Genomic DNA, 11,391 nt, shown 5'->3' on the forward strand with positions numbered 1-11,391 from the left:
CTTTTATCCAAAACGACCTACATACACTCACCACTGTAGGCAATCCCCAGATTTATCAGCCCACATAAGGGTAAAGAATGGCCAATTGTTCTCTGATTGCATGCCAGGGAGACAGAACGTCACAGACAGTGAAGATACGTCTTTTTTGTAATGGCTGTGAAATGGTGCTTATCTTCTGGGAAACACAAAATGAGGTGCCTTGTGTTGAAAGGTGCTATATATACTTGCCTTGTCTTACCTTGCTTTGCCTTGCCTAGCCTAGTGTTGGGAAAATACTGAATGTACTCTTCCAATATCAGAGTAGCACATAACAAATAACAAAGACCCTACTTAGCTGTGTACACTCTAAAATCGAATTCAGGCGACCTTTCACCTCCACTTAATTAAATGCATGGTTGCAAGATAAAAATGTGAGTTAATTGATTTAGATAAACATTTTAAGTTGCAAACATTAATTTATAAGTTGTGTTGATGTAATAATGTTGGTAATTACATCAACTTAATATTGTGTGTAATTTGAACCCTGATTTCTGCGTTAATTGACTTAAAACTAAATTCAAGTTGTAGTAAGTAATGCAATTGGCTTGATAACTTAATTGTTCTACACCTTGAGTTAAGGATTTCAAGTCCACTCCCACTTAACATGCCTGGACAAGATCCCACAGTTAAGACAAATAGAAATATACAAAGGACATTTTAAGGTGAGTGTCATCTTTTTTCATTCAAATACAGTAGATGGCCTTGTAGTTGCACTGTATGGCAAATTGCTGTTTGACCAAAATTAGCAGCCTTTGAACTGTGAATAGTTCTGTGAGAGGGTACAAAGTAGTAGAGGCTACTGTGAGCGTAAAAATACTTTGGTTACTATTGTGATATCGCTTTTTATTAAAAATGAATCTCGTGAAGCAGATCAAGGACATGCTTCTTGAGGTAGGATCGTTATTTAGAGTTGTCATTGAAATGCAAGTTGTTGGCATGTCACCCATTCAGAATATATTCATTTAGGTAATTTCTCTTTTTTTCCTTTTTCAAAAATAGCACAATACAATTGAAGTATGCAGAGAACTATAGCCTATGGCTCTGAATTAGCTAAGAGTGACAGTTTAAAAAGTATGCAATTACCTAATTCATTATCTCTTATGCGCTAACCTATTATTTAATGTGCTTCAAAAGGACATGAATATCGCCTTCATCAGTGACCGGTCCACCCCAGGATCTGACCATACGATGGCAACCATCGTGGTCGAGGGAAACAAATGAATGAGCAAGCATTCTGCGTTAAATGTGTTCATACTGTTTGAAATAATGACTGTCGGCAGTGTGATTTTTATGTAATACCTATCTTTTAGTAATATTTTATTTAACAAAACATTCTCTCCAAAAATAACATCCTCTTATGTAGACGTTAAGATGTATCAGCCCACATCTGATGAGGGTAAATAATGGCCATGTGTTCTCTGATTGCATGCCAGGAAGACAGAACGTCACAGAAAGTGAAGATACGTCATTTTTGTAATTGCTGTGAAATGGTGCTTATCTTCGGGGAAACACACAATGAGGTGCCTTGTGTTGAAAGGTGCTATGCTTGCCTGGCCTTGGCCCTTTCTCATTTCATCAAATCCCCCTCCTCGACTCCTCGGTCCTCTGGTAGCGACCCGGAAATGAATTTCAGCGCGCCATGTTGAAGGACATCTCATTTCTCTAAATGCACTTCGAGGACCGAGGATCGAGCGTCGAGGAGGCTCTCTGGAGGAGCTATAACCGATATTATTTTTATTAACTGTGCAGAGAGCAGAGCAGTGTGTATAATATATATCACTCAGTATAACAGGCCTACTCTTTTTATTTGCTTTAGTTTAGTAGATATCTACAAAGAGTCGATATTTAAAAAAATTCTAAAACCATTTAGTGCTTCACATAATAAAATACACAACGGCTGTAGCCTGTTTTAGGAACTGTATGTGTGTGTGTGTGTGTGTGTGTGTGTGTGTGTGTGTGTGTGTGTGTGTGTGTGTGTGTGTGTGTGTGTGTGTGTGTGTGTGTGTGTGTGTGTGTGTGTGTGTGTGTGTGTGTGTGTGTGTGTGTGTGTGTGTGTGTGGTACAGTCAGTGTGTAGGTGTGTGTGGTACAGTGTGTAGGTGTGTGTGTTGTACAGTGCGTGGATGCAGCGGACAGACAGGTCTCAGTTGGTTTGGTGTCCTCTGCTTACTTTTAATACTTGTAAATAAAACTTTTGGCCCGTAATTTATTTCCTCATTGTAGCGACCAGAGAGAGGGGGGGGATATATCCAGTCTCCGATAGTGTTACGTTATTATGAGAGTGCTCTGTTTGATTCTGAAATTGTATATATAAATGTGTGTGTGTGTGTGTGTGTGTGTGTGTGTGTGTGTGTGTGTGTGTGTGTGTGTGTGTGTGTGTGTGTGTGTGTGTGTGTGTGTGTGTGTGTGTGTGTGTGTGTGTGTGTGTGTGTGTGTGTGTGTGTGTGTGTGTGTGTGTGTGTGTCCGTCCGCATCTGTAGCCTGTTATTGTCTCAGTATACCGCAAAGTAAATATAGAAGTCATCATGAACACATCTGTCCATCAGACAGAGGGCTGCTGTGCCTCCTGTCATCATTAATGGACGTCTCTTTAAAATGACCGCTCAGAGGAGAGGAGTTCTCATTTCTCTAACCGCCTGCTGCTTCCCCTCCTCTCTCCTCGGTTCCCCTCCTCGGCTCCTCCGCTCGCATCTCCTGTGGGCGGGACTAAGTATCGAGGATAGGAGTCGAGGAGGGGAGTCGAGGAGGGGACTTCGAGAAATGAGAAAGGGCCCTTGTCTTGCCTCGTCTCTAGTATTAAGATAAACTAGCAGTGTGATGATGGTGATTTGTTGTTGATATAGTTCAGGGCTTCTCAAACTCCGGACCAAGGTCCGGATCCAGACCGAACTGCAAATCAATCCGGACCGAACCCTGTGTCCCATTATAAAAATAAAAAAAATAAAACAATTATAAAAGAAAAAATACGTAACTTAAAGTGGACCTATTATGCTATATTGGAAAAATATATTGTAGGGCCATACCTATACAAAATATGTCTGTGATGTTTTTTGCTTAAAATACCAAACAGATATCCCATTGCAGCCATGCCTCATACTGCTCAAACCCCTCTTTTGCAGCCCTGTTAGAGAAACACGGATTTTGGGTCCTTAGCTTGAACAAAAAAAGAGGAGGCGGAGCTAATGCCTGATCAGAGTTCTACCGGAGATAAAGTTAGATTCTGCTGTACACAATATTGGACACAGACTATAAAGGGCACAACGTTTCATTCACTAATGAAAGTCAAACACACGTTTGTTTCCACTGTTGTATTGTGTGCCTGTCGCGATTGTCATGATTCTTGTGTTATGTCACGTTTTAGTTTTGTATGTCTTGTTATGGGTGTGTTTCTGTTCTCCTTGTCATGTTTTCCTCCCTGTGTATTGTCTGGTCTTTTCCCCTGTGTTTTCATGTCTGTCGTTAGTTTCCCTGGTGTGTCTAATTTCCTGATTGTTTTCACCTGTCACCCCTTCTGTGTCTCCTGTGCTAATCAGTGTCAGTCCCGCCCCTGATTGTTCCCACCTGTGTCTTGTTACCCCGTGTGTAAATTCCCCTGTCTCCCAGTGTTCAGTGTCAGTTCGTTTTTGCCTTTTGCCACGGAAGGTCCTGTCCTCATGTCAGAACTCTGCTCATCAGTTTTTGATTCTCTTGACACATGCCTGATTCATGCTCCTGAAAACTTTTTGTAAGTTTTGTTCCTCACGTTGTGAGCGTTTTTTGTTGAGCTTTATTGAAACTCTTTATTTTTGTCTCCTCGCAAAGAGTGTTTTTTCTTTTTTTATATCCTTTTGGCAAATAAAAGTATATTACTTATACTTTATCTCTGTCTCCCGGGTTGTGCATTTGAGTCCTTATCTTGTAAGCAAGTTTGTAACAGCGATAAGCAATTCATTGACTTATCGTACGATAAATAAAAATGAACTCGATACATTGCCATTTACATGAGGATGTGACTAGCAGTTTGAAAGGATGTACTTGAATTATTATTATTATATATTATTATTTCAGTGGTCTAAAATGGTCATACAACGGTGCCGACAATATTATCGTTTATTGCTGTAATTTCCAGGAAAATGTATCCAACAAAATTAATTATCGTGAGAGGCCTATACATGAAACACACACACACAAAGCTTGAGAAGCTGTCAACTCAACATTGTAATTAACCAACCAAAAACGATAGCCGGTTCATCTTGTTTTTGCCGTGAGAATAGTTTGGGCAGCGTGAGGACGTGAGATTGAGAGTGAAAGCGTGTGTCACACGCCAGAGGCGTGAGAGTTGGCAACCCTGCAAGAGAAAGGCTGCTACCATCTTATCGTGTCAGTCAAGTCTTTCAAAGATGGCGAAGTTGTGAAAGAAGCATTCCTGGAGGCTGCCAACGCGCTTTTGGGGGACAGTAAACATAACAGTAGCATTCAGGTTTTTGATATAATAAAAACTCAAGTTAGATACCGTTATTAATCAGCTGTAAGTTTTAGTTTGTTTGAACTTATTCATTATAATTATTGTACAAAATGGTATAAGAATGCAAACATTAAGATATGTTCTGTTTAAATTGATTATAGTCTATTATCAATTCAGGTTAAGAAACTAGTGTTGCTTGCATCCTATTTTAAAGGCATTTATTTGTATACTCTACTAAAATGCAACAAAAAAAGGGTTTAATTCTATTCTATGATTGATATTAATTTTGTCTTTTTTATTGCACTTTGGCAGCAGATTCCTGTGTAGCTTCAGATCTGAGTTGTCTTAGTAAGCCTAATTTATACTTTTGTAGCAACACTATTTTTATATAATGGCAAAGGGTTCAGAGTCTTTTCTTTTTTTCCTGTGTCATATGTGGCAGCACTGTTCAATGTTTCTTGAAAACATTACCCACTGTAGTATGTGACGTGTGAATAAACTCCAAGTCTGTATCAACAACACTGTTGTGTAACTTCTGTCAGGGTAGAGCGAAGCAGACAGAAAATTCCTTTATTTCAAGGTTAACTAGAACAAAACAGAACTCTTCCCCGTGAACACAGTTTTTGACAGACAGAAAAACCAGAACTTAAATACACACAGAAGGGAGGAGAAAACACAGGGGCACCAGGTGAACACAATCAGGAAATCAGGTAGGAGGGAACACACAGACAGGAAACTGAAGTTACCTACTGTAACCCCAGCTTCTATGAGTATTGGCGTAGCCCTCAGGCTATCTCTATTGGGTAATCCCCCTGCACATCCGCGCAGCACTAAAACACTTGTAGTCTACGCCCACCCGCAAGGTGGGCCCCACCCTCGGGCTCCCTTCCGGTATAAATAGGAAGGAGGCCCGACAATCTGCTCCCATACAAAATAACTTTTCTTCAGCTATTCGTGGAGCCAGTGGGGCCCAGCACTTAGAGGGCTACGCCATTTACTCATAGAAGCTGAAGTTACAGTAGGTAACTTCAGTTCTATTTCGTATATGGCTTCGCCCTCTAAGGCTATCGCTATTGGGTTAAGGGCGAAGCATGATGTAGTCTGCGCCCCACTGGGTCTGCCCGGCACTAGAAGCACAGACACACCTGCTCAATAACATCCCATGCCTATTGTGCCATGAGTAATGGTGCATCACCGTCCCTGGAACATAGCAAAACATGAATATTTTCCATGAGGGGACGAAGGCTGGGAACAATACATACCTGCCGCTGTGAGAAAGTAGAGACGAAGGTCACACTTTGCCCAGCGACAAAAGAGGGGAACAGCAGCTTTCTGCGTGTCAGACAGGCAGGAGAGCGCACAGCTGGATCCCTGACGTCACTCACTCTGACAAGGCACTCCGTACAAAATGTGTCAGAGGAAAAGGAACATCCCTCTTATAAGAGGGAACAAGGAGGCGCTCTCCGTGTGCCGAAAGGCAGGTGCGAGACGCACAGCTGGATCTCTGACGTCACTCACTCTGACAGGACACTCAGTACAGGGTGTGTCAGAGAGGAATGGGAGACATCCCTCAAATAAAATTGAATAAATGAACAGGGGGAAGACCAAGATGCAGCAGTGCAAATGTCTTCCACTGACATTCCTCCGTGCAAAGCCGTGGAGGAGGAAATTCCTCTGGTGGAGTGCGCTTTGATGTTCTCCGGGGGATCCACCCCAGAGGAGACATATGCCTGTGACACAGCCTCACACAGCCAGTGTGACAGCCGTTGTGCAGACAGAGGTTGCCTGATCGAGCGCTCTCTATAGTGCACAAACAGGCGCTGAGAACGGCGCAAGGCAGCCATGCGCGCCACCTAGCAGGACAGCGCGCGCACAGGACAGAGGAGATGAGACGTGGCTTCTTCCTCCGACCTGTGAGGAGGCGGAAAAAAACCATCCAAGGTGATCACTCTTGACCTAAAAGAGCTTGTGATGACCTTTGGCATAAAAGCCGGGTTAGGGCGTAAAACAGCTGAGCTGCCATCTCCTTGGATCCGGAGGCATGACGGAGCCACAGAGAGAGCAGACAAATCACTCACCCTTTTCGCTGATGTTAGAGCCAAAGCAGTACTACTTTGGCTGATAACATTTTAAGGGGAACCTGATCTAAGGCTAGGTTGGACTTGTAAACAAACCAGAAGCCTAAGAGATATTACAGAGAGTTTTATAAGAGAGTAAAAAAAACTGGTTATTATTAATGTTGTGCATTAATGTTGTGTAATACACAAAATATCATAGGGTTAAAAATAGTTCATGAAGGTCTGGAGTTAACTGTTATTTTATATCTGATTCGGATAGGAACAGACCCTCCACCCTACAGTGGCAGAATAATCCTCTAGGTCTGTGGAGTCAATGGCAGTCTACCCATTGATTCATAAAAAGGGAGATGTGGTGTTATTGTATATGTGTGTGTGTTAGCCAATAGGAGTGAAGCCTTACAGGCACGGTTCAGTGACGTCATAGGGAGACAAGATGTTATGGTAACGGAGCATGTGAGCTAGGTGTGTGCTAGCATGTGGGCTACCAATAAAGAGACACGTAATTGTGACAGTTGGACTCACGTGTATTATTGAATAACACGACACACATGAGGCGTTATAACGGCGCTCATGGGCTTATTGTGACCGTGTGTAGGTGGCGTATCTCGGACAGAGGAATGCCGCGAGCTCTGCGGTTTAATAACCGATAGGTTAAAACCAGCAGGCTTCTGCAGCGAGCCTTGCTGCCTACTAACCAACAGATTGGTGGCAGCTGGCTTAGTTACCGAACTCTGCAGTTTATTAACCGATAGATTAAAAACTGCAGGCTTTTGTAACGAGCCCTGCTGGCTATTGACCGATGAATTATAGGCAGCCGGCTTACACAGAGTGGGGGATATGTGAGACACATTTGATACTGATGACTCAGACAAAAGGTTGGAAAATGAGCTTTTTTTATTTTCCTCACAATCCCCCGCAACACGTCAAGAACGGCTCTGTTTCCTCGGAGGCTCTCGTGGAGCAGACTCACTCCCCGTTGACCCACCGCAGATTCCCCTTCGATTCTATTGGCTCTAACGGTCAGAAAGAGATGTCAATCACCAAAATTGACCAATGGGTTCCAGAGAAACGGTAAAACGCCAATTTCCACCCTACTCACCTCAGAGGTGGAGTTTTTTTTTGCTAAACCTTTCTAAAAAGGTCAAATAATGTCATTTGTTTTGCATCAATCTTGATACAGGGTACTTATTATATGTTTTACATTGGATTCCTAAAGCTTTTAGTCTACCTTACCATCATCCAAGGGTAGTTTTCACTGTAAGTAAAAAAAGACGTTTGGACGGACACTATAATTTACAGTTTTTTACTATGTTCAATCTGAATTGTCTTTAAAATAAAAAACATCTATATTGATTCTGACTTTTCTACATCCGACTCACAGGTTTATCATTACTTTGAGAAAAGAGATTATTAATTGAATCCTTTTAGAAGGGAAGATATGGTCATTTGTTCTGGGAATGTCATTTTCCTAGACGGTGTACGGCTGCTTGCACCTCGCGTAAAACGGCGGATACCGGAAGTACGGTGTCACGCTCGGCCCAATACCCGTATGTGTGTGTGAAAGAATCCGGCAGCAATTCAGTGCAGTGCCCTTTGCCACTGTGGTGGACTGTGTTTTCAGAACTAACTGCATTTAGTTGAAAACCTGTAATATTACATATATATTATGTAACATGTATTATTACTTCACCATAATACATATGTTAATGGTTTACTGTGGATTTTGTTCCCTGAATACCAGATACATATAGTTAGCTACATTCTAGCATGTTGTAAATAGTACCAATGCATTCCCCATCCTTGAAAATGTAGGATTAGCCACCAGAATCAAGTGTGGTGGTCTAGATCCTAAACTACTGGTAAAATAACAACCAATGGACACATTTGCGATGGCGCTATAGCCAAAAATCTTCCTTAGGGCATGCTCTAACAGTGTGCCAAATGTCATGCTTTTATCATCAAAAGCACAATTCTTTCAGATATTTCACATATCTGCTGGACTATCAGGGAGAGTGAGCATCAGGCCTAGCTGTTACAGGTCCATGAGAAAGCATGAAAAGCCTCACGATCTCAGAGTAGGGAGCAAAATAAAAATTGTTAATCAGTTTAAAGCCTCAATCAGGTTCATGTTCTGGGGTTTTGATGTGGCAAGAGTAGGTAACCTGTGATTTAGGATTCAAATAAGCCCAGCTAGCTGACGTGTTGCAACAGATTATTGACAATTAGTGACTATTTTGCAAATGTATTATCTTTTCAATTTACACACGGCATCTATTGCACGTCTGTCCGTCCTGGGAGAGGGATCCCTCCTCTGTTGCTCTCCCTGAGGTTTCTCCCATTTTTCCCTTTAAACTGTGGGTTTTCTCCGGAAGTTTTTCCTTGTACGATGTGAGGGTCTAAGGACAGAGGGTGTCGTATTGTCATACTGATATTCTGTACACACTGTGAAGTCCACTGAGACAAATGTAACATTTGTGATATTGGGCTATATAAATAAACATTGATTGATTGATTGATTGATTGATTGATTGATTGATTGATTGATTGATTGATTGATTGATTGATTGATTGATTGATTGATTGATTGAATACATTTGCTCACACATCAACTGGTAGCTAGCTATGTGTGTGTAGCATGAAGGGGCTACAGATTTATTTTCGTTTTGTAACCCTCTCGTGTAAAATGATAAATACATTAGCTAAACCCAAACTTAGCTTTCATCAAAGATTCTTAATGAGAGGTTGAAAACCGTCTCTGCTTTCATGGAAACCCCAGAAAATGGTTGTGGCGGCTGCTGTTCTTTACTGAATGGTTAGTATAATCCATATAGGGTCCAATTATTTGTATTGGCCAGTGTTAGGTAAGTGCTGGTTTTGTACCCTACATAAGCTGTTCAACGTTCTACTAACACTATTTTATGTAGTTATAATATAAGATAATACATTGAGAGAGCTGAGACAGGCTATACAAGCGTATCTGTTTGAATGTCCTTAAATTACAGTATTCCAAACAGCAGAACTTCTGTGTATGTGATGTGACTGACAACCTGACATGGTTTAGCCAGAGCCATTTAATAGAAGAGTTACGACATCTCCGTTCACTCCAATGGACCACTTTTTTACAGCAATGGCGGATCGTGGAGCCTCTCAATCGTTCCCCGGAAGTTAGCGCCAAGGCTGGCAGAGCTGTGGAGTTGCAGCATAATACACCGTTCGTGACGGACTTTTAAAGGTAAGAAGAAGTTTAACGATGTATATTGCGGATATTATCAGTACATCTGATTCAAATGAACATGTGTATTAAAGGATGTCAGTGGATTATCCCTAAATTAGTAGATTTAGGGAACGTTTACAGATAACAGATTAAGCTAGCATACCGAAGCAAGTTAGCAACACACGTTGAACAGCCTTTTAATTGTAAATTCCGTTCTCTTAATGTCATTTCGTCCAACATGTTGAATTAGAGAAGAGGGGCTTCTAAACGGGATTGTATGCGGGGGTGGAGGGAGTTAAATATTAGATAAATATAACTTTGGTGCGTGTAAGAGTGAGTGTTTTTAGCAGAGCCATATTGTGTCCTTGTGATTCTGTTGATTATTACCCGTCTGTATAATGTTGCAGCCCAGCTGATTCTGGATTGATGGCAAAGGGAGAGGGACTTAAGTGAGAGTGAAAACACAAGGTACGTTTAATACTACTGTTTTATATAAGTAAACACGTTATCTCCCCAAGGCAATAGGTGTGCTATATAGGTGTGTATAACCCTTTCTCCTGTCTGTTGCTCCCTCTCTCAGCACAAGAACCAGAGGGGGATTCAATGGAGCCTGAATACCTGCACTGAGACCCTCATCCTGCACCCTGAGTCTCAACTCTCAGTGTTTTTCAAGCCTTTCCCTGTTTTTTTGTATTAAACAAAACATTAAGCTCTCCCAATGGTGTGGTTTTCGTTTTGTGAAAAAGTGCAAATGCAGTGTTTGTATATAAATCACATATTTTGTTGCTGTTGGTCGTGAAATTGCTCCTGCTGACTTGAGCCAGCCATTTTTTCCTCCGCTCTGTGTCAGTGGGGAAGCCGTACATTCGTACTCCTTTCTCTGAGCGATTTGAGCATCCCCAGGCAGCACATCAAACCATGGTGGCGACTAGGAGGCAGCACAGCAAACCAGGACAACACGGAGGAAAAGGCACCGACAAACTGCATGATATGCTCTTCTATGTTTATTGAATTCCATGTATTTGCAATGGATGTTCCTAAAGCAACACATTTAACATCATCATCATCATATCCTGTCGGTCTCCTGTCCTTTCTGAAAGCCATAAAGACAACATTAGTCATTTAGATAACTTGTGTCCTCAATTACCAGGGGATTACTGAAACTACCATGAATTTAAGAAAATGGTAGAAATGAATCCAATCTGAATTTTAAAGCATTACTTTAGATCCCCTCCCTCTAAATGTATCAATAAACATTAGAAAGTGATGCTCCTGACTACCATACAAGTTTAAGAAGATAATATTGGTTTGAAAGAATTCAAAGCTATAAATAAACAGCAACAGGCTCTTTAACCAAGGCACTGTTAGTAACATGTAAACTAGTTGTTCACACTAATCCTAATATTATCACTTAATATTAGCAAATTCGATTTTATTTTTGAAAACATATTGATGTAAATACATACACATATCGATTTGTTGTATAAATATTGCAAATCAAAACCTTTATTCACTAATAATTACCAAAAATCGTAGTTCTATCTCCTGTTATCAATGCATTCACATTGCCCGCCATGAACTTCCGGGGAACGATCCCTCGTCTACATGAACCACGTG

The 11,391-nt window shown here is 41.3% G+C and overlaps 1 long non-coding RNA gene across 1 annotated transcript; it reads left to right on the forward strand.

Moving 5' to 3' along the window:
* Nucleotides 1-9,637: 9,637 nt before the first annotated feature.
* On the forward strand, nucleotides 9,638-10,873 carry LOC139434997 (uncharacterized). The gene is made up of 3 exons (XR_011644267.1): nucleotides 9,638-9,792; nucleotides 10,182-10,242; nucleotides 10,355-10,873. It is a non-coding gene; the product is annotated as an uncharacterized lncRNA (long non-coding RNA).
* The last annotated feature ends 518 nt before the right edge of the window (nucleotides 10,874-11,391 follow it).

Source organism: Pseudochaenichthys georgianus, chromosome 13, assembly GCF_902827115.2.
Source record: "Pseudochaenichthys georgianus chromosome 13, fPseGeo1.2, whole genome shotgun sequence".
Lineage (NCBI taxonomy): Eukaryota > Metazoa > Chordata > Actinopteri > Perciformes > Channichthyidae > Pseudochaenichthys > Pseudochaenichthys georgianus.